The sequence below is a fragment of the Marmota monax genome, unplaced genomic scaffold (assembly GCF_021218885.2).
Source record: "Marmota monax isolate L192 unplaced genomic scaffold, Marmota_monax_Labrador192_F-V1.1 WCK01_AAM20220418_F8-fsc00031, whole genome shotgun sequence".
NCBI lineage: Eukaryota > Metazoa > Chordata > Mammalia > Rodentia > Sciuridae > Marmota > Marmota monax.
The window spans coordinates 18,252,424-18,277,204 of record NW_026695197.1 but is presented as its reverse complement, the minus strand read 5'-3'; the positions used below and the strand labels follow the sequence as shown (position 1 = coordinate 18,277,204).

Genomic DNA, 24,781 nt, shown 5'->3' with positions numbered 1-24,781 from the left:
GTGCGACCCTCCAGGGCAGAACTAAGTCTTCCCCTCCAGAAGGCCCTCTCTGGCCTGAGGCGATCATGTTGAGCTCCTCCACACTCAGCTCCTGGCTTGTGGTAGGTTCTCCATGAATATTGATGATGGAAAGACACGGCTCAGAATCTAACACCCAACCGGCAACTGGCTCGTCAGACCCGTTTCCTTGGCCCCAGAAAACAAGTGTTCTGATAACTATCGGCTCTGATGCTCTGAGAAGTGCGACGTGCTCCCCTGCCAACAGGTCGCCACACGTGCTCTTTCCTGGTTAGCGGTGTCCTCCCTTTCAGCCCCTCCTCGGCCCTGGGTATGGGGATTTTCCGCCTTGTTTTGCAAGGGCCTCCTTTGGATCTCTGCCTCCTGCACGGTGCTAGGCCATGGGCCCCTCCCGCCTTACAGAGAGGACCAGGAGTTAATCCATCAGTTTGACACACATTTGCAGCTCTGGTGAGGAAGCACAACGCTTGCAGGTTGAAATCACTAATGTGAGGTTTGGAAAACACACAAGACGCTTTTGTCTCGTCTCCTTGCCCGCAAACTCGGGGACCAAAGTCACCAACCCCAGAAACAGAGGCAAAGGAGGACAAGGTTTGGTTGCTGCTAGCACAGATCAAAGCCAGTGCTGGCTCCCAGGACGAAGGAAGGACGCCCAGCCCCAGGCAGGAGCCATGTGGCCTGTGCTGCCCTCCAGGAGACTGGTCCCATGCCGTTTCACCTTGACCTTGAGCTAAGGTCCCAGAGACCCAGCTCAAGTGCCTTGGCTGCTTCACCTGCCCAGGGCTGTGCACTGAACCGGTCTTTGGAGGAGGAACTTTGGCAGCATTTTAATTACAGGCTGGCTCTTCTGCTTCAATGCTAGGCTCTGAGAATGCAGCACTTTAATCACATGGTATTAAGTCTGATCACTCTTCAAGTCCACTGATGAGGCTGGGTGTTTAAAGGGAACCTGTCATGAAATCTTTGATAAAGCAAGTTCCTTGGTCCTTTTTGAAATCCAGAGGGTTTTATTTGTTTTTAATTTCTGGAATTTATTTAAGTAAATCTAACCCAAGTGTTCTGGGAGCACCAAGTCACGCACCCACCCTGTCCCCCGTCCTGCGTCTCAGCAGTGCCCACCTCCCCCAGCATGTCTGTGACATCCCGGGGATGTCACGGTGCCCTCTTCTCCTGGGACCCACCTTTCCACTTGAAACAGCACACCATGGAAATTCGGAAAGAATGAGTGACAGGCTGAACTGTGACCCCGTCCCAAATTCCTATGCTGCAATCCTCATCCCCAGCACTTCAGAAGGTGACGGATTTGTAGAAAGGGCCTCTAAAGAGTTACTTAGGGTCAAGTGCAGTCCCGTGGGTGGGCCCTAGGCCAAGATGACAGGTGTCCTGGTGCCAAGATGAGACTGGGACAGACGTGCACAAAGGGAAAAGCGTGTGAAGACACTGGGAGAAGGTGCCAGCAGCCAGCTACAGAGGGGCCTCCCAAGACACCAACCCTGTGGAACCCTTGGTCTTGGACGTCAGCCTCCAGGACCGGGAGGAAACGACCTCTGCTGTGTGAGCCACCCCATCGGTGGACTCTGTCAGGCAGCCTGAGCCGGGAATGCAGAAGGAGTCCTGTGACCTTGAGCAGGGCTGGGCTCAAGGCTGGGTTCCCAGTCCAGGTCCCTAGTTCTGAGGTCACTTCGAGGAGCAAATGCAAACAGCGGGCAGCAGGCGCTCACCACCCGCTGCACGATTCTCGGAAGTTTGAAAACTGCCATTTTCCCACAGAGCATGTGACTTCCCTCCCACTTCTTGCTGATTCCTAGGTACAGGACGCCGGAGTGAGAAGGGGATCCTCACACCGACAGTTGGATTTTTTCTTCAATTAACGCTTCACTTTTTTTTCCCCAGCAACGTCCCACATATTCTCAACATTGACTCAACTTGTTAAAGTTAACAAATTGATGTAAGAAGCCACGATTCGGAAACTTACTTTCACTTTACAGACGAGGTAAACTGAGGCTCAAAGAGAGTGATTTATTCATGGTCCTGTGGCTCCTCCAGGGTCACATTCGGTGCCCCTTCCCTCCCCGTGCTGCGGCAGCTCACTGCCACTGATGTGCGTCCTGACAATCAGAACATGGATGCCACTGCTGTCCATGGCCAGGGTCCTGCCCTGCTGCCAACCCTCAGTGACTCCCAGAGGCAGACCATTCAAGCCCCCACAGACCCACACTGCTCCCTGCCCTCTAGCTTCTAGCCCCTTGCCATGATCTGGACATGGGGTATATGTTGGGAGCTTGGTCCTTTGTGGAGCAGGTGGGAGGCAGGACCTTCAAGGGGCGTGGCCTAAAGGGAGGCGTGGCCCAAAGGGGCGTGTCCTAAAGGGGGCTTATCCTCTGAAGGGCCAGTGGGATTCAGTTCTGTCTCTGGCTTCCTATTTGCTAACAATGATCTCCATGTCATACACACTCCTGTCATTCTGTCTTTGGCCATGAAGTCTTCACCAGAGCCAAGCTGATGCCAGCACTATGCCCTTGAATCTCCAGAACTGTGAGCTAAGTAAACTTCTTTTCTTCATAAAGTAACCTCAGGTATTTCATTATAGTAATGCAAAACTATTACATCTCCTATCACCACCTGCATGGTGACAGAGCAGTCATACTGTCTCATGGATACAAGCCAGGCTCACAGTTCACTGTCTCTAAGAACACCTGCCTCACCTCTTCCTAACTTGCTGGGGATCTACTTCCTCCAGGACGGTCTGGTTGAATTCTTTGCATAGTGCTCCCAGGCCCAGCCCTGTAAGTTGGCTTTCCATAGACTCGCTTTGGTTTTGTCTGCAAATTACTGAACTTAGTCTCTAGGGCAAGGACCACATTGTCCAAGAAGCACCATGTTCCCACACAAAGAGAAGACTCAGTAACTCTTGTTGCTTTATTAAAAGGCCAGTCATAGGTAAGTGAGCCCAATATAATAAACATGTTCAACTTACACAGCAACTTACAAGCTCAACTTTTCCAGCAGAATTTCATTTTTCCCTGGCTTCTGCCCATGAGGAGAGTACCGGACACCCACCCACCCACTGCTTGGGCTCCTGCCTCTCTGTCATGAAGCTAAAGACCCTAAAGCCACTGCCTAGGTGGACTCCAGGAGTCATTATGAGAAGATTCTGGAGGTATTTCCTGAGCTACCTACTTCTCCTGGTGTAACACTAGACCACGAGAATTTCTGTCTCTTTTCACTTGATAAATCCCCAACTCCTAGATAAGAAGCCTAGGACATAGTTGCCACTCGAAAATACCTATTGAATGAATGGGCTGAGTATTGACCCTTTCACTACATTCTGGATGAGACAAAGAACTGGCAGCCCCATCTCCTTGGAGAGACCCTCAAGGAACAGCCTGGCCCCAGAGGCAGCAGGTGCTGTCCTAGCTGTCACCTCTGCATGCAGATGTCCAAGGGGGTGGCTGACCCAACCGTGGGAGGGACATCTCAGCAAGCAGTGGCTGGAACCAGCCCCTCCCCCGTGTGCACCCTGGCTCTTTGGCTTGGATTCAACAGCAATGGAACGTGACTCCAAGTAAGGACACGGCCCCAGTGAGGGCAATGCCCACGCACCTCGGACCCACCTTTGCCATGCAGATCTCGACCCCACCCCCTCTGAAGGCCTCCCCGGAGGTGCTGGCCAGTCTCAGGACCTATTTCAGATTTTACCTCCAGCCACTTTGACACCAACTCTGGGGAGTCCTACTCTGCTCAGCTCACTGCGTGGGGTACAAAAATGAACCAAGGGAGGAGGGCACTCAGCCAGGATGGAACCCCAGCAGCCCCACGTGAGATGGGATGGAGGCACAGGGTCCTAGCACAGGGCGGGGGTCAGTCAGCCTTGGGATCTCTAGAATGTCCCAGAATGTGCAGGAGGAGTATGAGGCTGAGGCTCCTGGACAAGCCAGAACTGCAAGCCAGGCTGGAGGCTCTGGGGACCCGCCCTGGGTGGGGACAGCTGAATCTCCTTCTTCCCCAGGGACAGCCAAGCCCCACCATCTCAGGTCCTGCTGTTTGTACCCTCCAAGGGCATCTTACTTTACCATGTGGCCCCTCCAAGTCCTCATCGGCCCCCTGGCCCTACGAGACCTGGTCTCTGTGGCCCCAGACGTTGGCCTGAGCTCTCCCCAGCACATGGCTGCCCCGCCCAGTGGCCTCCTGGGCTCCTCAAACAGGCCAGGCCAAGTTTGTCCCCCTTGCCCATCCCCCCCCACTTCCTTCGAGACTGAGCCTCCCACCGAGGAGTCTCCCTGCCCTCCCAGCCAAGATCCCTGACTGAAGGACACGGTGGCCGCAAACTATCATTAATTCAGCTTTAGAAGTAGCCTCACGTCTGCCCTTGGCCTTCTGGTCAACCGGCCTTGCTGAAGGAGGATGGGCCTTGAGATGCCCAGTGCAGGACAGCCACGCCAGCTACGACGGTCACCTGGGCACAGGTTTTACCTGTATTTCAGGATGGGGCCCAAGCCACATGGGCCATCTGTCCCCCCCCCGCCCCCATGTCTGGCACACAACAGGAGGGAGTGGCTCTTCGGCACTTTTGAGAGCTCACATGTGTGGTGGGCCAGGGGTCAGCCATTGTCCTAAGCAGGAAACCGCTCATTTGAACGTCATAGTGGCCTAGAACCATTGTTGTCCCCATACTAAAGCACAGAGGGCCGCCCCCGGCTACTGGGATGGACTCTATTGAGGCAGAAAGAACATCTTGAGAATCAAAGGATGTGTCCTGTGGTCCTGGTGCCAGCTGTTAAGTCCCACGTGAGACTGTCAATCACTCCAGGGACCTTGGTAAACGGAAATGAAAACACCTGCCTACCACCCGCGGGGCAGGAGAGCGCTGGGAGGACTCAGAAGAGACAGCCTGCGCGTGGCAGCTGGGGTGACTTCAGGGTGCAGCCGTCCTGCGACTCCTCAGCTGTTTCCTGCAGGGGCGGAGCAGGGAGAGTCCCGACAGCTGGGAGCACAGCCTAAAACTAGGCGCCCTCCCCCAGAGGGTCACTGAGGAGGGCTGTGCACCTCCAGCTGCGGGGCTTGTCACCTGCAGGAAACATCACCCAGAGGCACACAGGCGGTGACATGGGCGATCACCAGGACAGGAAGCAAATCAAGACGGAGGCTAATTAAGGACACAAAGGTACTCAACATGACTCAGCAGCCCCGATGCCACAAAAGGGGAGCGTCGTGCAATCTGCCAAAACCAACAGTCCTCCGTGAGGGGGACGATTCTTGAAATGTACTTGGATGCGGAGGTGACATCCTACTTGTCGGAATCCCACCTACGCCGCCACATACTCTGACGAGGCCGCTTCAACGTGAACCAAACTTCTGTTTTTCAAAAGAGCCGCCAAACTAAGCAGCGTCAGTCTCACCCAAGTGCCTGCTTCTCCTTCAGCAGTTAATTGTCAGGCTCATGGGGACAAATGTGCTCCCCCGAAAAGCTACAGGACAGCTGGGTTTGGGGGACCTCAGTCAAGGCCTAGAAGAGCCTTTCATCTAGGGCAGCTGTCCCCAGCTCATGGGGCTGTCCCAGGACCTGTGGCACCAAAGTACATCCCACCCGCCCCTGGCCCAGCAGGCCCTCGGCCACACAGGGCACCCACCCACCCCAGCCTGCCAGGGTCCCGCCTGCCTTCCACATGGACAGCCCATGACCAGCTCCAGTCCTGCCTGAGACCAGCAGGAGCATGGCCGAGTGGTTGCCGGGAGCACACTTCAGAAAAGCTGGCTCCTGAGATCAAGGAAGACCTCTAACTGGACGATCCCAAGAGTGGCCCGAAAGCAGCCAACGAGAAGACTCTAAAAGCCCTTTCTTTCCCCTGCCGGGCGCAGTGGTACACATCTGGAATCCCCGCAGCTCCAGAGGCTGAGGCAGGAGGATTGGGAGTTCAGAGCCAGCCTCAGCAAAAGTGAGGCCCTAAGCAACTCAGTGAGACCTGTCTCTAAATAAAGTACAAAATAGGGCTGGGGATGTGGGTCAGTGGTCGAGTGCCCCTGAGTTCAATCCCTGGGGGAAAAAAAGGCCTTTTCCCAGTCCAGCTGGGGATGAGCAGGGACACCTGTGTCAGAAGAGTCTTTCATCTGGGGGCTGCTGGCTGGGGGAGGGGCAGGGCCGGTGGCCTCCAGCAGGAGGGGAGCACCTAAGAAGAACCCACCCTCCCAACCTCAGGGTCCCAAGCCCCAGTGCGGCAGGCACAGCCAACCTGGGAGAAAAGCAGGGACAGCCCAACTCTCAGAGCAGGAGGTCCCTCAGACAGGACAGAGGAGCCATGGGCCCATGAGGGTCCCTGGGAATCAGGAAGCCTCTGAAATCACTACGGGAACAGACAGTGTCCTTGAGAACAGCTAAAACACCGAAGAATAAACTTGCCCCCAAGATCCCCAGAGATGGACACAAAAGCCACCTTCAGACCACTACTGAGTTCAAGGCCAACCTCCCGTTGGCAGTAAGACACAGGGGTTCCCCTCACCTCCTCTGTCTGCCCCAGGGGGCAGGAGAGACTGTACTTCCTCCCTGCAGACTCCCCATCCCAGGGAAGGAGCCCAGTCAAGACCTTATCCTGCGTCTAGGGAGGACTTCAAGGGCCCTTCTGCAACCTGGGAGGCCCACGCCCCCCTCCATCTCTTAACTCCCCCCAGGGTGACTTAGGGCTGTTGGTCGACCGGAGCTGGGAAAGTGACATCCAGGGTGTGAAGTCCCCCTTGCATTATTCTGTTGCTGTTCTGGGAATATCCCAGTGCCCAGGGAACTGGCTGCAGATAGACTGATTGGTTTCATGTTTGTTGGGGGCCTTGCAGTTAATTGAGATATGCCTTTCTCCCAGTACCGTTAAGCCATGTGGACCTTAGTCATTTTTATTGGGCATAAGAACTATTTGTCTGATGTCCTCATTCCCAGAAAATAGCACTCTCCCATTCTAGGCCTGCCCAATAACCAGGATGGATTCCTCCTGCAGAAAACAAAACCAACCCATGCCCCCTCTAAGTCTGGGAGCTTGCTAGGGTCTGCACGTGTCAGAAACCTGATGCCCACTGCAACAGTGCTGGGGGTTCAGGCCACACAGGCTCCGCCCTCACGGGATCCACGCTGACTGTAATGGGTGGAGTCTCCAAGGTCAAGCCCTCACGCTCTCTTGCCCAGGTGGTGCCCTCCGCCACGTTAGGATGAAGCATGAAGGCCCTCGCCAGATGCCACCCTGTGATCTTGGACTTCCCGGCCTCCAGAACTGTGAGCCAAATGAATATCTATCATCATAAATGACCCAGGCTGTGGCATCCTGTGACAGCAAGAACACAGGCTAAGCAGGGCTTCTTCGCCAGAACTTACTGCCTCCAGGGATTGTCCCCTATAGCCCTGAAGCCCCCAAAGAAGACACAGGTGGAGGGGGAAGATGCTGGCCACACCCACCTCACTTCTATTCAGCCAGCCACGCTCCACCTCAGGCCACTAGGGAGGGGCAGCAGAGGACAGCGATAAGAACGTGGACTCTGGAACCAGACCGTTAAACTTGAATTTTGGCTTTGCCACACATTAGCTGTGTGACCTAGGTAAGTTACTTAACCTCTCTGTAAACTCTGTCTTCTTTTTTTCCCTAAAATGTGAATGATGATACCACCAGTTATCCCATGATTTCTTTTTTTTCAAAGATTACATTAGTTAGGTTTTAAAGTTCTTGGAATAACATACGTGATAAGGACTATATTTTAAGTCCTGTATTTACTTAAGTACTGTATCTTATTTTTTATTTTACTATCAAAAAGAAAAAGAAAACATCTGAAGAATTTTGTGGCTAAAATGAAGTTCGAAAACCATGACAGGCCATGGTGTTCGTGGAGGACTAGTTATCAGGATTCATTGGTTCCAGGACCCCCAGGGGCTTCCAAAACCCACAGAGACTGAAGTCGTCATATAAATGGTCCCGTATCTGCATGTAACCCACGTACACCCGCCCATATACTTGAAATAATCTCCAGATTACTTATGGTACCTACTGCAACGTAATAGTCGCTGTATTATTTAGGGAATAATGGCAAGAAAAGGAAAGACGGTCTCAGGAAGATGAGATTGGGCTAATATTTTTATTCTAATTTTTTTTTAAATTTGTTTGAGCAACAGCAACCAATCTGAGACTGGGACCCCAGAGTCCAAGCTGGGTAACAGCCAACGGTTGGGAGAAGATCTGAGTTCAAATACTCAAATACGCACCCTGCTTTTTAATTCAGAAAACGTGGTCACCCTCACTCAGAAGATGGAAGAGGACATTTGGTTCAGAAATGTCGAGTCCCGCATCACAGCGGTTCTTCCTCCGGCAGGTCTTGGTCACCAGAGAGAGTCTGCTGTCAGCACATCCCATGGTTGACTTGTGGATGAGAGAGCTGATTATGGTTTGGAGGATGGATCTCAACACTGACTATGGCAGCGTGTTTGATGCTAAGACCAACATTCTGTCAATTAAACCTATCAACTGTCACCGTGCTGAAGATACTCCTCAGGTGCCAACAGATACTCAGGTGCCAACTGAGAAAGTTCCGATGATCAAACTCCCAGACAAGAAGCTGCTATTTGAAAACCTCCATTGGCAAAGCAGGTGCCTTGAAACCACACTGGACCCTACATAGAAGGATTCTTTACAAAACTATTCACCAAAGTGGTCTTTAGGTAATGGTCACTGTCTGAATTCAGTCGTACTCACAATCATATGTATGAAACTCTGACATAAATAAATATTTAGGAACCGCTTTTCTTTCTCTGTAAAAAGAAATAGCCCCCGGGGTAAAATTGGACAGGTCTGGTTCAAAACTCTACCTGTGCCAAGTGACATCAACCCTGCCAAGGCGGCTGGCATGCGGCAGTCCCCACAGCTCACGACCTGGGCGTGTCCCGCCACACCTGCGGGTCAGTTGTGATATCAGCATCAGCTGTGTATTAACTCTTTATTAGACTCAGCTTCCCGCTAAGCGATGACGCAATCACAAGTTCCATGGACTGGCCGCGGGTTTTTTCTTTCATGAACTTTTAAACAAATACATGGCTTTAATTTTTTTTGCACGTTCCTAAATAATCAACTGAAGATCACCCTATGTCCCCCTTAGCAGCATGAATGACATTCTTTTGGCACAGAAAGGGAGACTGTCACAGACTGAATCACGGCCCCCTCCAACCACATGTGAGAGTCCCCAGTCCCGTTGTTAATGCACAGGGAGACAGGGACTTTAAGGACATAATAAGGGGTCAGTGGGCTCAGAGGGCTGGGGCCCTAATACCAGGGAGCTGGTGCCCCTGTGGGGACAGACACTGGGAGTGGCCTCCATCCCTGGGCACAGACAGCAAGCAGCAGCCCTCTGTGCCCAGGAAGGAGCCCTCACCAGAAACCCAAGGGGCAGCACCTTGATGTGACGCCTTCCGGCCCCCAGGATCCTGAAGAAACAGGTGTCTGCTGCACACACCACTGACCCCGGCCATTCTGGGGCTTCACCAGGGCAGCCTGCAGACCCCGGTCCACGCGCAACACCAAACCCGAAGAAGACAAGAGCGGCAGCTGTGGTTCTGTGAGTCCAGTGCTCTTCAAACGCGGGCATGGCACTCTGTCCCCACGGTGTCCCCACAGAGGTTCCTCCCCATGGGACTGGATGTGACCAGGGCTCCATCTTCAGGAAGGGAAGGGGCTTTCCCTCTCAGGGCTAGTCCACAAATCCCAGGGAAGGTCACCAGCGGGCCTGGCCCTGGTCACAGGCCACCCCTCATCCAGCAGCTGTGCTGGGGTTCATGACCCGCCTGAGTCCCCTCGCCCTCCGCAGCAGGGACACAGTGGAACTCCCAAGGCTCAGTGGGTTTGTAGAGGCCCCGAGGGTCCCATCTCTCCAGGCCTCGGACCTCCACGGCCCTCCCTGGGCTGACACGGGCCCCCTCTTGCCTCCTCCTTCCAATGGTCACCTGAGGCCCCGTCCAGGTCAGATGTTGCTGAGGCAACGCAGGGTGAGGGCCAGCCATGTCCCCCCACCCCCATGGCCAGAAGGTGTCCAGGCAGCTAAGGACAGACAAGACCAACAGGTGGCTCAGGAGTGACCGCCTCAGGCTGGGTGCTCAGAAACAGACGAGCTCCAGACTCGCACGCTTCCAGGAGTGGCCGGTGGAGGGCCGGGTCCGCTGCCCACCTCCTCCTGCAGAGAGGAAGCCTGAGCCAGGCTCCCGTGGCCCGTGCTCCCCACTGTCCACGTACAGGGCTCCTCGTCCCCGCTGTCCACGTACAGGGCTCCTCGTCCCCGCTGTCCACGTACAGGGATCCCCGTCCCCGCTGTCCACGTACAGGGATCCCCGTCCCCGCTGTCCACGTACAGGGCTCTCTGTCCCCACTGTCCACGTACAGGGCTCCTCGTCCCCGCTGTCCACGTACAGGGCTCCTCGTCCCCGCACAGGGCTCCTCGTCCCCGCTGTCCACGTACAGGGCTCCTCGTCCCCGCTGTCCACATACAGGGCTCCTCGTCCCCGCTGTCCACGTACAGGGCTCCCTGTCCCCACTGGCGGAAGCCTCCTGAGAACAGGAATGAGTCTTCCTTTCCTTTGTCCCTCGTCCCCAGCTGAGCCCTATGTCTCTCACACACACACTCCAGACGCTTCCTAAACGCCACGAGAGGGCCTTCAGTTGAAATGTCGTTCCCTCCATTGCCCAGGGAAGCCACCAGCACCTGCACGTCCCAGGGTCCCTGCAAACTGAGCAAAGGTGAGAAGCCAAATCTTATCTCTGCTTCCTGGACAAAGAGAGCTGACACCAGAGGCCGAGAGGCCAAGGAAACAGCAGTGGTCCTCGCACAGGGGCCAGGTCCCAACAGCCACCAGCCCTCCCTCAGGGGTGGGCGCCTTCTTGATCCGGCCCCGTGAGCCAGCCCTCCAGAACCTCACTGCCTCCGCACACCCTGACCCCCAGCTTCCCGGACGACACTCAAGGGTCTGGGCAGAGTGGCCTAGGCTGCTCATCAGGGCCGGGAAGAGCCAGGCTGGGGAAACGTCTGTGCCACAGACTATTACGGCAGGAGGTAAAAGAAGGGGTAGCTCTCACCCAGAAGCTGCTCCTGGAAAAGGTAGGTCATGGGCCACATTAACAGAAGCATATGCTCCAATGGAGGAAGGTGACAGGCCACACCTCAAGCACAGTGTTCCCTGTGGGGAGGAACGTTGGTAAGAGATGCAGAGAAGGGGGTCCAGGGGTCTAGGGTAGGTTCTGGAGGGCTCAAGAGAAACCCAGAGACAGCAGCACTCAAAGTCAAGACTCGAGGCTCTGAATACTCAGTGGCCCTGGAAGAGGTGGGACACGCGGTTGTGTGGCTCAGAGGCACCTCCGTCTAAGAACCTGTCGTCAGGTCAGGCCTGGGTTGTGAGGCAGAGAGCCCCCGTCCCCCAGAGGCCACCGAGAAGATCTTGAAGGAGGCAAGAGCCTCGGGTCCCTCCCAGCTGCTGGATCTGGGATGAGGTCAAATTTCTAGAATCTTCCATCTCCCAGATTGCGGGGGGCGTGCGGCAGATCTCTCGGCAGCACCAGCGTGGAACTGCAGAGAGGAGAGCCTGGCGGGGGCCGTGGCTCTGTCCTGCTCCTGCCCGGACCCGCCACATGTCGAGGGCCAACACACGAGGTGAGGCCCATTCTGTCCCTGTGCCCCACTTGGCCTGGGAGGCCACCAGACACATGCTGGACACCAGCTGTGGAGCCAGCTCCTGAGGGCCAGGGGGGCTCCCTGAAGCTGGACACAACTCACTTCCCTCCAGAGGACCAGAGGCTCAGAAAGGCGGGTCCCCTGGCCTGTCTGCAGGTGACCTGGGTGCGTCCCCGCGTCTTCTCCCTGCAGGTCTCCATGGGAATCGGTGCATCTGCCTGCAGACGCCCCCCCATCCCAGGAACACAGGAGCCATGGCCCCTGGTGACCCTGACAACAGCCGGGCAGGAGGAGACGTGGGCTGGGTACAGCAGTGGACACCCCGCCCCATGCTGGGCAGCAGGCAGGAGGGGTCCCAGCCCACCCAACCCCAGGGCCCCTTCCCCAGAGGCCTAGAGCCGGGACAGAGGCTGGGGCTCCTGGAGCTGCAGAGGTCAGCAGGCCACTGGAAGCCGGGGACTCTGAAAGGCTGACCACGGCTCCGCAGTCCAGATCTATCCAAGGCCCATCGAGCAACCTGCCTCTAACGAGGTAAATAAAACCATGAGGCCCCGTGGGGACGCCCGGAGCCGGGCTGCTGGAGGTGGGGTCTGTCCCCTCTGTGCCCAGGGACCGGTTCAGTCTGTATCCCGGGGCCAGCCTGCCCTCTCCCCACCTTGCTCTCCCCTGGTCCAGGGGCAACAGAGACAGGAGGTCACCAAAGACACCGGCCTGTGGCCCCGCCTGGGCCTCCAGTGTGCCGTGCCCCAGGCCACCTCCCTGTGCCTCCTGCAGCCGCAGTCAGCCTCCTGCGTGGCACCCAGAGGAAGAGAATGCATGGCCAGCACCTCACTAGCCATCCTGTCCCCACACACGCCCTCCCCCCGAAGACCCAGCACAGCCCGGCACAGGTGGGTGATTTCTGCCCTAACGAACTGTCCAGGGAAGGAGTGAGGCTGCCTGACCAGCTGGCGGCTCCGGGGCAACTGCAGAAGGTGGCCGGACTCCTGCCCAGGCCAGTCCAAGTTGAGGAGGATCCCTGCACTAAGGGCGGGCACTGGGAATCACACTGAGAAGCAAGGACCTTAGACCTTATGTCACCCGGGCCCCGAGGTTACTGAAAACGTCCAGAGGTGAAGTGGCTTGCCTGAGATCACCCAAGTCACCAGGTGCAGACCAGCGGCCTTTTCAGAACATCACAAGGGGACCTGAGCCTAACCTGTCAATCACGTCCATGAGGGTTAAGAGGCAAAGCCGAACCAAAGTTGGCTATGCCACCTCTTAGCTCTGTGGCCTACAGTAAATTACTTAACCTCTCTGTGCGGCCATTTTTTCATCTATAAAACAGAGGCTGTGGGGCTGGTTAAGACAATACGTGTAAAGTGCCCACTCAGTACTTTAACATCATAATATTAAACAAATGTTGGGTTTTAAAGTTCTCACTGGGTTTCCCAGGGCTTTGGGAGAAGTGCCACCTGAGGATCCCTGTGTTTACAGACAGCTGCCGACACAGCAGCTCACAGACCAGACCCCGGTTGGACAGTCCAGGCCGGGATGTGCAGCTGGCCTCCCTGAGGGACACCCAGGGACAGAGGAGCCCACACACTGGGGCGAGGAAGCACAGGGCCCCCACGTGTGTTGGCATCCTGGGCGCCATGGCAGAGGACCCCAGGGTGGCTGGGAACTCGCTGCCCCAGCTCTGGAGGCTGAAGTCCTCGCTGCAGGGCAGGGCTGGTCTCCTGAGGCCCCTCTCCTTGGCTTGTCACCGTGTCCTCGGTGGTTGCCCCTCGTCTGTGTCACCTGGGCCCTCATCCACCCCCAGCCCCTCCCGCAGTTCTGGGGACTCAGGTCCCAAGCAGCTAGGCAAGTGCTCTGAGCCACTCCCAGCCCCTGTCCTCTCCTTTGAAGGTCACTCATCCCACTGGATCAGGGCCCACCCCAACGGCTTTATTTTACCTAATGGCCTCCTCAAAGGCTGTCACTGAACACAGTCACACCTGAGCTTCAGAGACTCTGGAGGGGACAGTGCAGCCCACGCCCCTCCCAGCCCCCGGCTCACATGGCGGTCTCAGCCACCTCTGGGTCCCCGGCGGGGAGGGCACCACTCTGACCCATGTGGCCTCCCGTGCGCACCTGGACGCTGCCTTCCCTGGTGCAGGGGCATCTCTGGCTCTAAAGTCCCTGCTCTGAAGATGCCAATCGTGGTGAACGGGGACCCACCCTAAGGACCCGCTTCGACACTCCTGCCCCTGCAAGGGCCAGAGCCAGGTGAGGGCTGGGCTGAGGCGCGGGGTCCGGCCTTCATCGTATTGTCTGGGGGGACACAACGGGGCCCGGCCACACAGTTGATTCTCTTTCCTCGTTTTTAAGGCAAGAAAAAGTGGACATCGACAAGCCCTCACCAGGCCACCGTCCAGCACCAAGCTGAGCTGAGTGGAACCTGGAGCAATGTCGAGGGTGAGCGCTGCTCATCCTGCATCGCCACCCCAGCTGTCGCCACGGAGCCTGGATCCCGCCAGGTGCTGCGGCAGCCTGTGGGAGATGCCCAGGGCCTCAAGGTCTGAGGACAGAGGAGGCACCTGCCGCAGGGGGAGGCGGTGGGGCTGCCATCCCAGGCGCTGTGGGAGGAGAGGACGGAGCGCCCCTGCGCAGACAGGAGGGATGCCTGGGCACAGGGGAGTCGCTGGGAAGAGCCCTGGCTGCTCCTGCACATGCACATGGTGGGGGTGGCTCAGGGAGGGACGGCGGCACCCCCCCACCTTCCCCAGCCTGCAGGTACCCCAGCCACAGCAGGAACCACTCCTCTCAGTGCCACAGCCGCCTGTCAAGGGGACTGCTGTCTCCGTCACCGGCCCACAGGCGTCCGCTCCTGCTGCCCAGGCCGCCAGACACACGTCCTCCCGCCCTCTGGATGGTTCTGTCCCAGGTTCTCCACCTGGCCCTCGTGGTGGCCAAGTGGAGACTTGAATGGGACTTGAAGGGAATCCTGGCAGGAGGATTCTAGAAAGGTTTCTCTCCCTGAAAAATCAAGACACTTAAGGAGAGACTTGCCTTCCTGCCTGAGTTTGGATAGTTACATGAGAATATGATGACTGGAGCAATGGCAGCCCTGCTACAACCAGGAGGAGACAGACTCGAGGACAAAGCCAACAGGCCGTGGATGTTAGCCTAGTAGGTTAGGACGAGTCCTGGCATTTTCACTGATCCACTAAAGAAGGCAACCCCAGGACCCCACCTTTAGACTCCTGGCTATGAGTTCAAATACCCTGTTTTTAAAGCCACCATTAGTCCAATGATCTTTCACCTTTAGCCAGTGACATCCCACAAGCCACGGGTTTTAATCTTTCCTTACTTCCACCCTAACCCTACAACTGGGATCACGGGAGACAGAAGATAGAGTCTTGTGGCTGTAAACTGAGCCATGTCTGAACTGAGTGCAAAAATGTCCCCACGGGGGACGCTTTCCTCTCTAGCCCCCTGTGCAAAACAGGAGCAGATGCTGACCTCTTGGACACGAGCCCCTAGCCACCAACCCCATGTGCACCCTGCAGCGTGACTGACCGTCTGGAGTCTCAGGGGTGTCTCACACACACACACTCCCATGACCCTGTGGCCCTGAGCCCATTTCTCAGGGAAGTCTCCGTCTACACCTGCACCCCAACATCTACTGTGCACTGGATTATTATTTTTTAAAGTACAGCCCCTCCTGGTTGCTTAGCACCCCTCCCCCCCTCCCCCAGCACCGACCACATGGCACTAACACGAGGCTACTCTGTTCCCAGCCGAGATGGGAAGGCGCGGCGGGGATCCTGCCCGGTTCATGCCACTCATCTCACCTTGTTTACGGAGCGAGCCCGGCAGATGCCGCTGACCTGAACCAAACGCTGACCGGGTAAGAGGCTTAGGCTCAAAGGATCAAGGCAAAACCAGGAGAATGTGGACAGAGGAGGAAAAGGGGAGACTGAGTGCCTTTCCAGAACCCCTGAACCGCACCACCCGCCCCCATCAGGACAGGGTCCCGCAGGAAGTGGCAGAGCGTGCCCAGACAGCAGGCAGCTGATGCCACCCGGCTGCGTAGGCACCTGGTGAACGTGTGAGCCACACAGGCCCAACCAGCCGGCCGATGCAGAGAGGTGCAGAAGCAGAAAGCCTCCCTGCTTCCTGAGAAAGCTCAGGACACTGCAGACGGCCACTGAGGGACAGGTCCGCTGCATGCTCCAAAACCACTTGACAGTGACCAGCGTCCGGGGTCGGGGCAGACCAACGTGAGTTCCATCGCAGGTTGCTTTCTTGATCTCACGATTTCAACTTATATCTCAGCAAATGCCCCAAGTGTACGGCTAAGGCCTGCGGTTCCCAGCTGGCGATGATGTCAGGATCTTGCCTACCCCAAGGGAAGGCCCTATAAGGAAGCGGCTGGGCCCTACAGCAGCTCCCCCACCCCCACCAGGCTCTGAATGAACCACACACATTCTTCCTGAATAACTTTTAGGTTCAACTGTCGCCACCGCAGATTGGCATTTCCACGTGTCTGCCCCTCTGTCTCCCCTCCAGACGTTACGTTCATTTAGCGAGCCACACAGAGTGTGCTCTGCACCGAGCCAGGCACATAATAGACACTCACTGAACGTCAGCTGGTGCACAGGATTCCCGGGCCACTGACTTATATGCTGACATGTGTTCTGGATGCTGGAGGAAGGAGTCTGTGTCTGCTGCCGCCGCTCCTCTCGGATCACATGAAGAGCCCGAGGCCAAAGCTGCTCAGGACATCCTAGAGAGCGCCTGGGCCGCAGCCGTCTGTGTTCCCAAGCTCCCTCTGCTGAGCTAGTGGGGACAGAAATGGGCCGGTTCTTGGTCTTAGCTTGACAAACTGAGGCCCGACTGGCAGCAACAGAAGGATGGCGAGAGGACCAGAAGCCGCGACTCACTGCGGCTGTGGGGCCCCTGGGGACAGGACCCGGGAAGAGGCTGAGGCTCAGGGTAAGGGGGAGGGTGCTGCCTTCCAGTGGCCTCCATGACATCTCCCAGGTTGAAACCGTGGGACCTGAAGACATGGGGAAGACACAGCAGACATGGTCTGGGGGGCCAGTGGCCATGGGAATCCGCCCAGGGCACTCATGCCAACGGTCAAACGTCCAGTTGAATCTTCCTCCAAGCACAGGAACTGGCTCCGTGCCCTTTTGAGGCAAAGGGTCTTCATTCCAATTCCTGGTCTCTGTTCCAGTCCTGGAGGGGACTGTCAGGACTCAGCCCCTGGGGGTTCTGAGACCAGTAGTCGCCCCCCAACATCCCCCCTGCCCCAGGCTTGGCTGAACTTGCTCTCCACTGGCCTCTGGAGGGTCGGCTTCCCCTTGCAGCTGTGACTCCTGCAGCATTTCCAGGCTTGGCAGTTGGGAAGCTCCTGATCCCTGCTTCTGTTGAACTGAGCACTCCAGGTCGGGGTCAGAAAGACCCCCTGAGCCTGTTCTGGGAAGCCTTCCCTGGTGCACCTCAGCCCCAGATAACTAACCCGGGGCACATCTGGGGACACTGAGCACCTAATGTGTGCCGGGCACTGTTTTAGGTCCTGGGAATTCCAACATGAAAACACTGGCCAGGCCTGGGGGCAGCCAGAGCAGAGTGGCCGCTGCGCTCTCCTGCTTCATTTGCAGTCTTCTCTCAGCCCAGCCTGGGATGGCTTTTTAGTGGCGCTGGATGCCCACGGCTTGTCTCCCGACTATGCCTCTCCTGGAAGAGGCTGCCGTCTCCCACCCTGGACTCACGCTCCAAAGGCAAGGCAAGGCCCGGCTCCCTGTGGACGTCGAAAACCTACAACGCTGCTGCCCGGACTCACTCCAGTGCTTGCAGCTGAGGCTGGCTCTCGCTGTCGCCAGATCCTGCCAGCTGGGCCTCCGGCATGACACAGCATCCCCCCCCACCAGGCTCCCCTGAGCAGCCGGCTGTGTGACAAAGGATTCTCTGACAATGGGAGGAAGAGGTCTGCTCTTACTGTCCCAGTAGCCCCCTCCTGTCACACTGTGTGGCAGGCGGCTCCCCTGTCTGGGCACCGTGGCCCCTGCCCACTCTTCTTCCTGGGGCTTCTCCCTAGTGTGTTGCATTGTGTGATGCCCGATCCAAGCCCGAGACAGGGCCCTCTCCACCATCTTCCTTCTCACCCCGCCTCAGCAGACCCGCTCTGGCAACCAGAGGTCCCACCTCGGTTGCCATCCGCCCAGTCGGTGAGGCCGGAAACCTGGGCATCTCCGGGGCACCTCCCTCATCCCCCAAATCTAAGCAATCACACAGACTTGACTCCACACACACGTGTGCCACATGCCTTTGGCCCATCCCTAGGTGTACAGCCAGGGCCTCCGTCCCTGTGACCTGGACACCATCTGGAATCTCATCAGCCCAGCGGCTGCCCGGCTCCTGGTCACGCTCCTCTCTGATCCCTGGCTGCACATCTCTACTCTGCTCAGGACCCACGGCCAAGGTCACACGGCTCCTCTGCTCTGAGGCTGTCGGCCTGGCTGCCCTTGCATTTGACCTCATGCATGTGGTTCCTTCTCAAAGTCAGGCAGCCTGAGGCCTCTGCACCTCTGTGCAGGCCGAGCCTTCTCCCAGAATGTCCTGCCCCTGGCTAGCTCCTTCTCCTCCATTAAGATTCAGCTCCTGAGCGGTCTCCTTCAGGAAGCCCTCTGTGCTTGCAGGTGCCCCACATCACACTGCTTTCCTCGACCCCTGGGCTCACACTGAATTGAACGGTTAAAAGTGCACCTCTTGCACTAGACAGTGCGCTTTTTGAGGCAGGGGCTGGGCCCTGTTGAAGCCCCGGAACCTAGCACAGAGCAGGCGGGGAACCAGAGGTCAATAACTACTGAAAAGCTCTTGCTCCGGCAGGATGACCAGCCAAAGCCCTTTGGTCTGCTCTATCCCCCGCCCCATGCATGCAGCTTCCCCTTAATCACTTTTGGGCCACTGCCCCAGCTCCAAACCTCTTATCCCACAAAACCAGACTGACTTCCAAATTCACCTCCTCCTTGAAATCATCCCCAACTGCCCCACTCTACATACCATCGCCATGGCAACCGCCTCCCATCCTTCATCCCTCTTGCCCCCTGGGAAAGACAGCAGTTGCATCTAACTAGGTCCATGGCAGGATGTGTCAAGGTAGACACAAAGACGCTCTGAAAGGTTCAAAACCATCATGACAGTGTCAGATGGGCAGAGTTTGAAGTCTGAGGACCAGGGTTCAGATCCCTGCTTGACTTTCTATTTGTGACTTGGACAAGTCACTAACCACAGAGACTCGGTTTCCTCGTCTGCAACATGAAGACCAAGATGACAGTCTCCTGTGCTGGTAAAGATAACAGCCCCCGATCAGGGCAGATGAGGTGAGTTGTGTGAGCACCGGGCAAACTGGAAAGTCAAGTCAAGCGTAGGTAGATTCGTCCTCTGTGCCCACAAGCCCCCTCACCCCTGCCCTCTTCCTCCCATGGTTTGTGTCAGTTGAGAAGCAGATGGCAGCTACGGACACCCCTCCTAGATAAATGCACATGACAGCTTGTCAAACCCTTCCAGGAGATTCTGAGGACACGGCCACGGGGCTAGAAAGCCACAGAGCCAACAGGAGCACTGGGAAGCCCCAGGCCCTTGGCCTCTCCCAGATCCGTGCTCTCATTCATTCCTGAAGCCAAAGATGGAACAGAAGGCAGGAAAGGCCAACCTTGAAGGAGAGCAACCTCAAGTCACAAATGAACTCCAGAGCCTTCCCAGAGACCAAGGAGAAAGATGAAGATGGAGGGCTCTTGCTCTTTGGGAAATAAGGACCCAACTTCTTTCCAGCAAGCATCTGCCATGGAGAAAAAATATGGGATGAGATATGAAAACCAGGCTTTCTTTCCCCATTCCACCAAGGGCTCACAAATACCTGGGCCAGGCTTTTCACTTCTCTGAGCTTTCATATTAAGTCATTGGCAAGGCCCTACCCGGCTCTGGGTGCCTAGGATCCAAGGGAGGGTCTGTTCTTATCCTGTTCTGAAACACAGCTCAGAAACACAGCAGAAGAAAATCCAAGCTTGAAAGTGAGCAGCTTGATTCAAGGGCCCAAGAATGAGCAGGAAGCCCAGTGGTGGGGAGAAGAGCCCCTCTCCAAACACTTCAAAAGCAGCTACCAGGCGATCAGGTAAGTTACACAGAACTGCCGTTGAGAGTTTGGAGAATCCTCAAAATATGCAATTTGTGCGTGCCTATAATCTCAGGAGGATGAGACAGGAGGATCACAAATTGGAGGCCAGCCTCAACAGTGACACCCTGCCTCACTAAAGACTAGGATATGGCTCAGCAGTAAAGTACCCCTAGGTTCAATCCCCAGTACCAAAACAAAACAAAACAAAAACCTGCAATCTGCCTATTTGTACTTCATAGTCTATCTGCTCGCAGGATTCTCTCTCCATCCTAACCACCCACCTCCTACTTCTTCCTTTCTGATCGGAGCAGTAAACAGTATAACCTTAAAACAAAGGAGTGAACCCCCAAATTGAAATAAAAGTGAAGAACAATGTCACGGATGACAGAAGTGAATCTGGAATAGATAAAGGCAGCCCCACACTAAAACATCTATGCAACCTGTGAAAGCACCACACTAGACAGGGCTTGAGGGAGACCTTGCTCAGCCTCTCACTGAATCACAGGATATCAGCGCTGGGGAGGAACCAGGGCGCACATTTCAACAGCTCCTCATTGCTCAGAAGAACCTGTTGGGTGGCTTTACCATAAGTGCCCAGCAGTGGACTACCTTCTGCAGAAGGACATACCTGCGGGCCTACCCTCGAGATTCCAAACAGCCAGGAGTCCAGCGGAACAGGGACATAAGGGCCTTTTGTGCCATTGCTGCCTTCTGCATTTGTTCTAAGATAAGAAGGAGCACGACAGGCCTTTTGCAACCAACATATGTGAAACCAACTACATCCCAGGTGAGTGCTCTGAAATATTTACGACTTAGTCCTTCCTGGGGGCTCTGTTATTGCATTGTAACTTAACTATTTCTGCTATACCACCTTTGTGTGCCCCAAACAATGAATCATCTAGCCTAAACAGATATTTAATAAACATTTGCTGGGATTAAACTCTCTCCTTTATCTCTACCCCTAGAATGCATTTTTTAAATCTAATACACAGCAGAGACCATGTGATCAATTTTCTGGTATGCCCTTCTAGATATTCAAAGTTGTAGGTTCCCAATACATATTTGTAAATGAATGATTGATTAGATGATTAGCCCCAAATCCTCCGAGCTATGTCTGAGGACCCTTCACATGTAAGAACTGAGAAATTCCCATAGGCACGTTTGAGTTCTTTGCTGTTCTCTGGGCTTCTCCATCCCTGGAGGTGGGAGGGAGATAGGAAGAATAACCTGAGAAGGTTTCTCAGGAAATCTACATTTTTTAAATCTGTTGGTGTTGAAACCGGTTATTACAGAAGAAAACTTGTATTCAATAAGGATTCCTTGAACACACCCCTATGAACATGGACATACGTTTTAGAAACATGTACGTCACATGCCTTTGTTATACGCTGGCATCTACTGGATACCTCAACAGCAAATTCTTAGATGAGTGATAACACTTCTGGTCTTTAATGGCTATTTTCATTTGGAACTGTTAGCAAGTCAAAAGTGTTAGTTTACCCCTTGCCCAGGTTCAGTACTTCCTGAGGCATCAAGGGCCCACTCAAAAAAATAAAAAGTAGTCCTAATTTAAATAAAAAGCTATAGGCTGCCAAGAAAAAACACAAAGGAGGAAAGTTGCCCTTGCCCTACTGAAGCCTTAGCCAAGTCATCTCTTGCTGAGCCTCAGTGCCCTCATCTATAAATGGGGTGGGTACTCCTCTCCCTCAACATCTTTTTAATAAGTGCAATTAAGGGTTAAGCCTGGAAAGTCGTAGAGACATATTGTAATTCTAGCAATCTGTTAATCATGCATGGCATTGTACCCCAGAACGCACCACGAAATTACTGCCTCTGAGCTGTTCCTAATCCAGGACAGACACTTGACACAACAGATGAGGTGGTCTATGTGTAAGTGGAATCCTGTTTTCAAACACTCAGAGGGAGTTTCCTGGGGTCATGGAAACCAGTCCTGGCCGCCTTCTAGCATCTGTTGAGGGGGCATTCTGTTCCTGGATAATTGGATTGTCTTGAAATTCAAGCAATTTCCTCGCATGGCCTGGGCCTGCTGGGAGCCGAGATTCCAGAGGTTTTCGGCCCAGTCCCAACCCTGGGCAGGAGGAACCAGGGCGGTCAGCCTGGTGCCCCTCCCCGCACTCTGGGCGGCTCCTTCCTCTCCAGCTCCGCACGGTGACACTCGTGCTGTGTCACTTTCACCCTGCGGAAGCTCCAGCCGGCGCTGAGTCGGCAGCTTCCTCCGGGGTGGAGCGGACCCCTAGCCGGGGAGATAATCCCGGGCCGCTGAGATGGAGCGCAGCGCGCGAGGGAATGGCGGGCAGCTGCGCGCGGCCGGCTGAGCTGCGGGCTGCAGCGGGCTGGGCCTGGGCTGCAGCGGCCGGGTAGACTTTGGTCCCCACGGTCCCCAGACTTAAGAATTGTCGGGGGGCGGAAAGGCTCAGAGCGCGCGGATTCTCTCCAAGGTCTTCGAAGACAGCGACGGGCACGCGCACCCACAGGGCGTCTCGGTGCAAGGGTCAACTAGCGTGTCAGGGGGCGGGGGCGGGGGCGGCGACGCGCGCGCCCGCGGCTTCTCCCCGCCCCGCCAGACCAGCCTCCTGCGCCTTGGGGTTGGAAGACAGCTGGAGGGGTCAGGGGACATAGGGAGCACTGACGCAGAGGCTGTACTGAGAGCAGGGACTCCCACACCTCTGACGAGCACATTCGACCCTAGGGTGTCCCCCGGCCCAGAGTCTCAGATTTCCTCTCCAAGTAACCCGGGAGCGCGCGCGCGCGTGGAACCACATCTGACAGCGAGTCCAACTCGAGCCACCAGCGGCTGGCTGGACCGATCCCGCGCAGGATCCCGACCACGCGAGTCCCCACTACGCCGCGGTGTGCCCCGCCCCCCACGCCACGCCTGAACAGTGTGTACACACACAAACAGCTGGGCGGGGGAGGCGACGCCTCGCTCCAGGGGTAGGGACGCACACGGCGCCGCCAGCCATCCTTCCCCTCCGCCCGCCGCGCCCCCTTCCTGGCTCGCACACACACCCAGCCCCAGCCCCGAAAACTCCGCGAAGCCAGACAGCCTACCCGGCACGGGCAGGGACTTGGACCCCCGAGTGTATTTAACGTCAACCAGTTCCGAAGCGCGGTCCAGAGGTCGCCTCTTCCCGTGCCTCCAGGTACCCCGCACACCACATCGGGGGACCCCAGACCTCCGCAGCAGCGGAGCCGCCGTCGCCGCCCCGCCCCCCTCCCCCCGCGCGCCCGCCATTCCCGGCGGCGAGACAGTCACCTGCTTGTTGTCCTGAAGAACGGGAGCCAAGCCCACTCCGCAGCCTCTCGGGTCACTCTCCACCAAGAGCTGGCTTTTCAGAACCTGTCAACTTAACCCCGGTACGACCGGGCTTATCTATTCTCCAGGTCCGAGCGCACCGCGGCGACGGAAATAATAATTATAAAAGCCAGCAGAATCCCAACTGTGGGGAATGGCCAAAGCTGCGGCCGCAGTTGATCCACCAATTCGGTTTTCTCCTCTGCTCCCATCCCCCGCGCCCCCCACGGCCCGCGGGCTGGCTGCGGACGGAGGGAGGGATCTGCTGCCTGTCTAGACGACGGCCATCCACAGACATCCTCGAGCACGCGGGGACCGGCGCGCACACTCACACACGGTCGCTGCCACAGACACAAACCGTCAGCACCGCAGGGAGGGGAGGTGTGGGGACACACTCGCGGGGTCCCTCCGGCAGCTCCGAGTGCGGCAGCCGGTAGCCCCGAGCCACCATCCCGAACCTCGCTCCCTACCTCGGCGAAGCGCGGTCAGAACAGCTGCAAGTTTGCCTGGTACTAAACCAACTGCTCGCTGCAGCAAATGCGAGCTTCAAAACAAAAGGGAGAGGAATCACGCTCGCTCGCTTCCTCCCCCCGGGTCGGAACCCGGCACATGACAGCAGCTATACTGTGCCGCTCCAACGCGACTCCGCTCCAACCGACCGTTCCCCAAGAACCCCCCTCAGCTCCGGAGCTCCAGGGCCACGGCTCCCTACCGGGCGGGGAAAGGGGCAGAGAATGGGACAAACCCAGGGACGGGGCGAGATCGTAGGGTGCAGTCCCCCACAGAGAGAGGGAGGAGAGGGACCGTGGATGGGTGCGGACACCCGGCTCGCACAGGCGCAGGGAGGGGGAAGGGGGCTAATTGTTTGGGGCGGTTTTCCAGGATTTATCTATAAGCTCGCGCACGTCACGCAGCCCTCCTCCCGGGTCCCCGAATCGATCGGCAAGCTGGAACGACTAAAGGAGGACGGACGAGGGATGCTCACCTCGGGTTTCCTCTGGTCGCCGCGCCAAGCCCGCGTCGGGGGTGGGGGAAGGGGACAGGGAAGGGGAAGGGAGGGACCAGGCTCCAGAGAGCCTACTCCTGCCTCGAGTTCGGCGCGTCCCAGCTGCGGAGGGGATAGGGCGCCCCGGCGCACCGATCCAGCCGAAAGGGGAGGGAGGGAGGGAAGGGAAGGAGGGAGGGAGGGGCGGGTAGGGGGGAGGGAGTAGAGGAAGGAAAAAAAATGATCCCGGTTCTGACACAGGGAAAGAGAATGTAGGAGAGTGACGTCCAGGCCCCGCCTCCCCCTCCGGCCACGTGCAAAGACTTGAAAGGGAAGAGAGCGGCGGGAGGCCTGCTGGGTAATGTAGTTCGCCTTTCTTTCCCGGGATGGCGGGCCCTGGAGAGCCGGGTGACGCCGGGGATGCCGCCTGAGTCGCCGAGACAGCCAAATCTAGCATCCCCGAAACAGGTCGCCCAACGATCCCCTGCGCTGGCGCAGCCCTGGGTGGCGACCTCTACAGTGGGGGCGGAAGCGCGGTGCAGGCTGGCAGGGAAACTCTACATTTTAGAGTCAAGAAAGCTCCAAGGATGAGGACTTCCGCGCGCAAAGTGCAAAGCCTGTTCTAATGGCAGATAAAAGA

At 56.6% G+C, this 24,781-nt stretch overlaps 1 protein-coding gene across 8 annotated transcripts in view; it reads right to left on the bottom strand.

The window, feature by feature from the left end:
- The window catches only part of Ctif (cap binding complex dependent translation initiation factor), a 268,365-nt gene extending 244,036 nt beyond the window's left edge, over positions 1–24,329 (bottom strand). For 6 of the 8 annotated variants that reach the window (XM_046428328.2, XM_046428327.2, XM_046428333.2 and 3 more), the window contains exon 1: positions 24,142–24,329. The gene's annotated coding sequence lies outside the window, so the exon portion shown is untranslated. Of the gene's footprint in view, positions 1–23,117; positions 23,600–23,626; positions 24,053–24,141 lie in introns of those variants that run through there. The other 2 variants (XM_046428329.2, XM_046428330.2) reach the window with 2 other exon arrangements.
- Between the last annotated feature and the right edge of the window lie 452 nt (positions 24,330–24,781).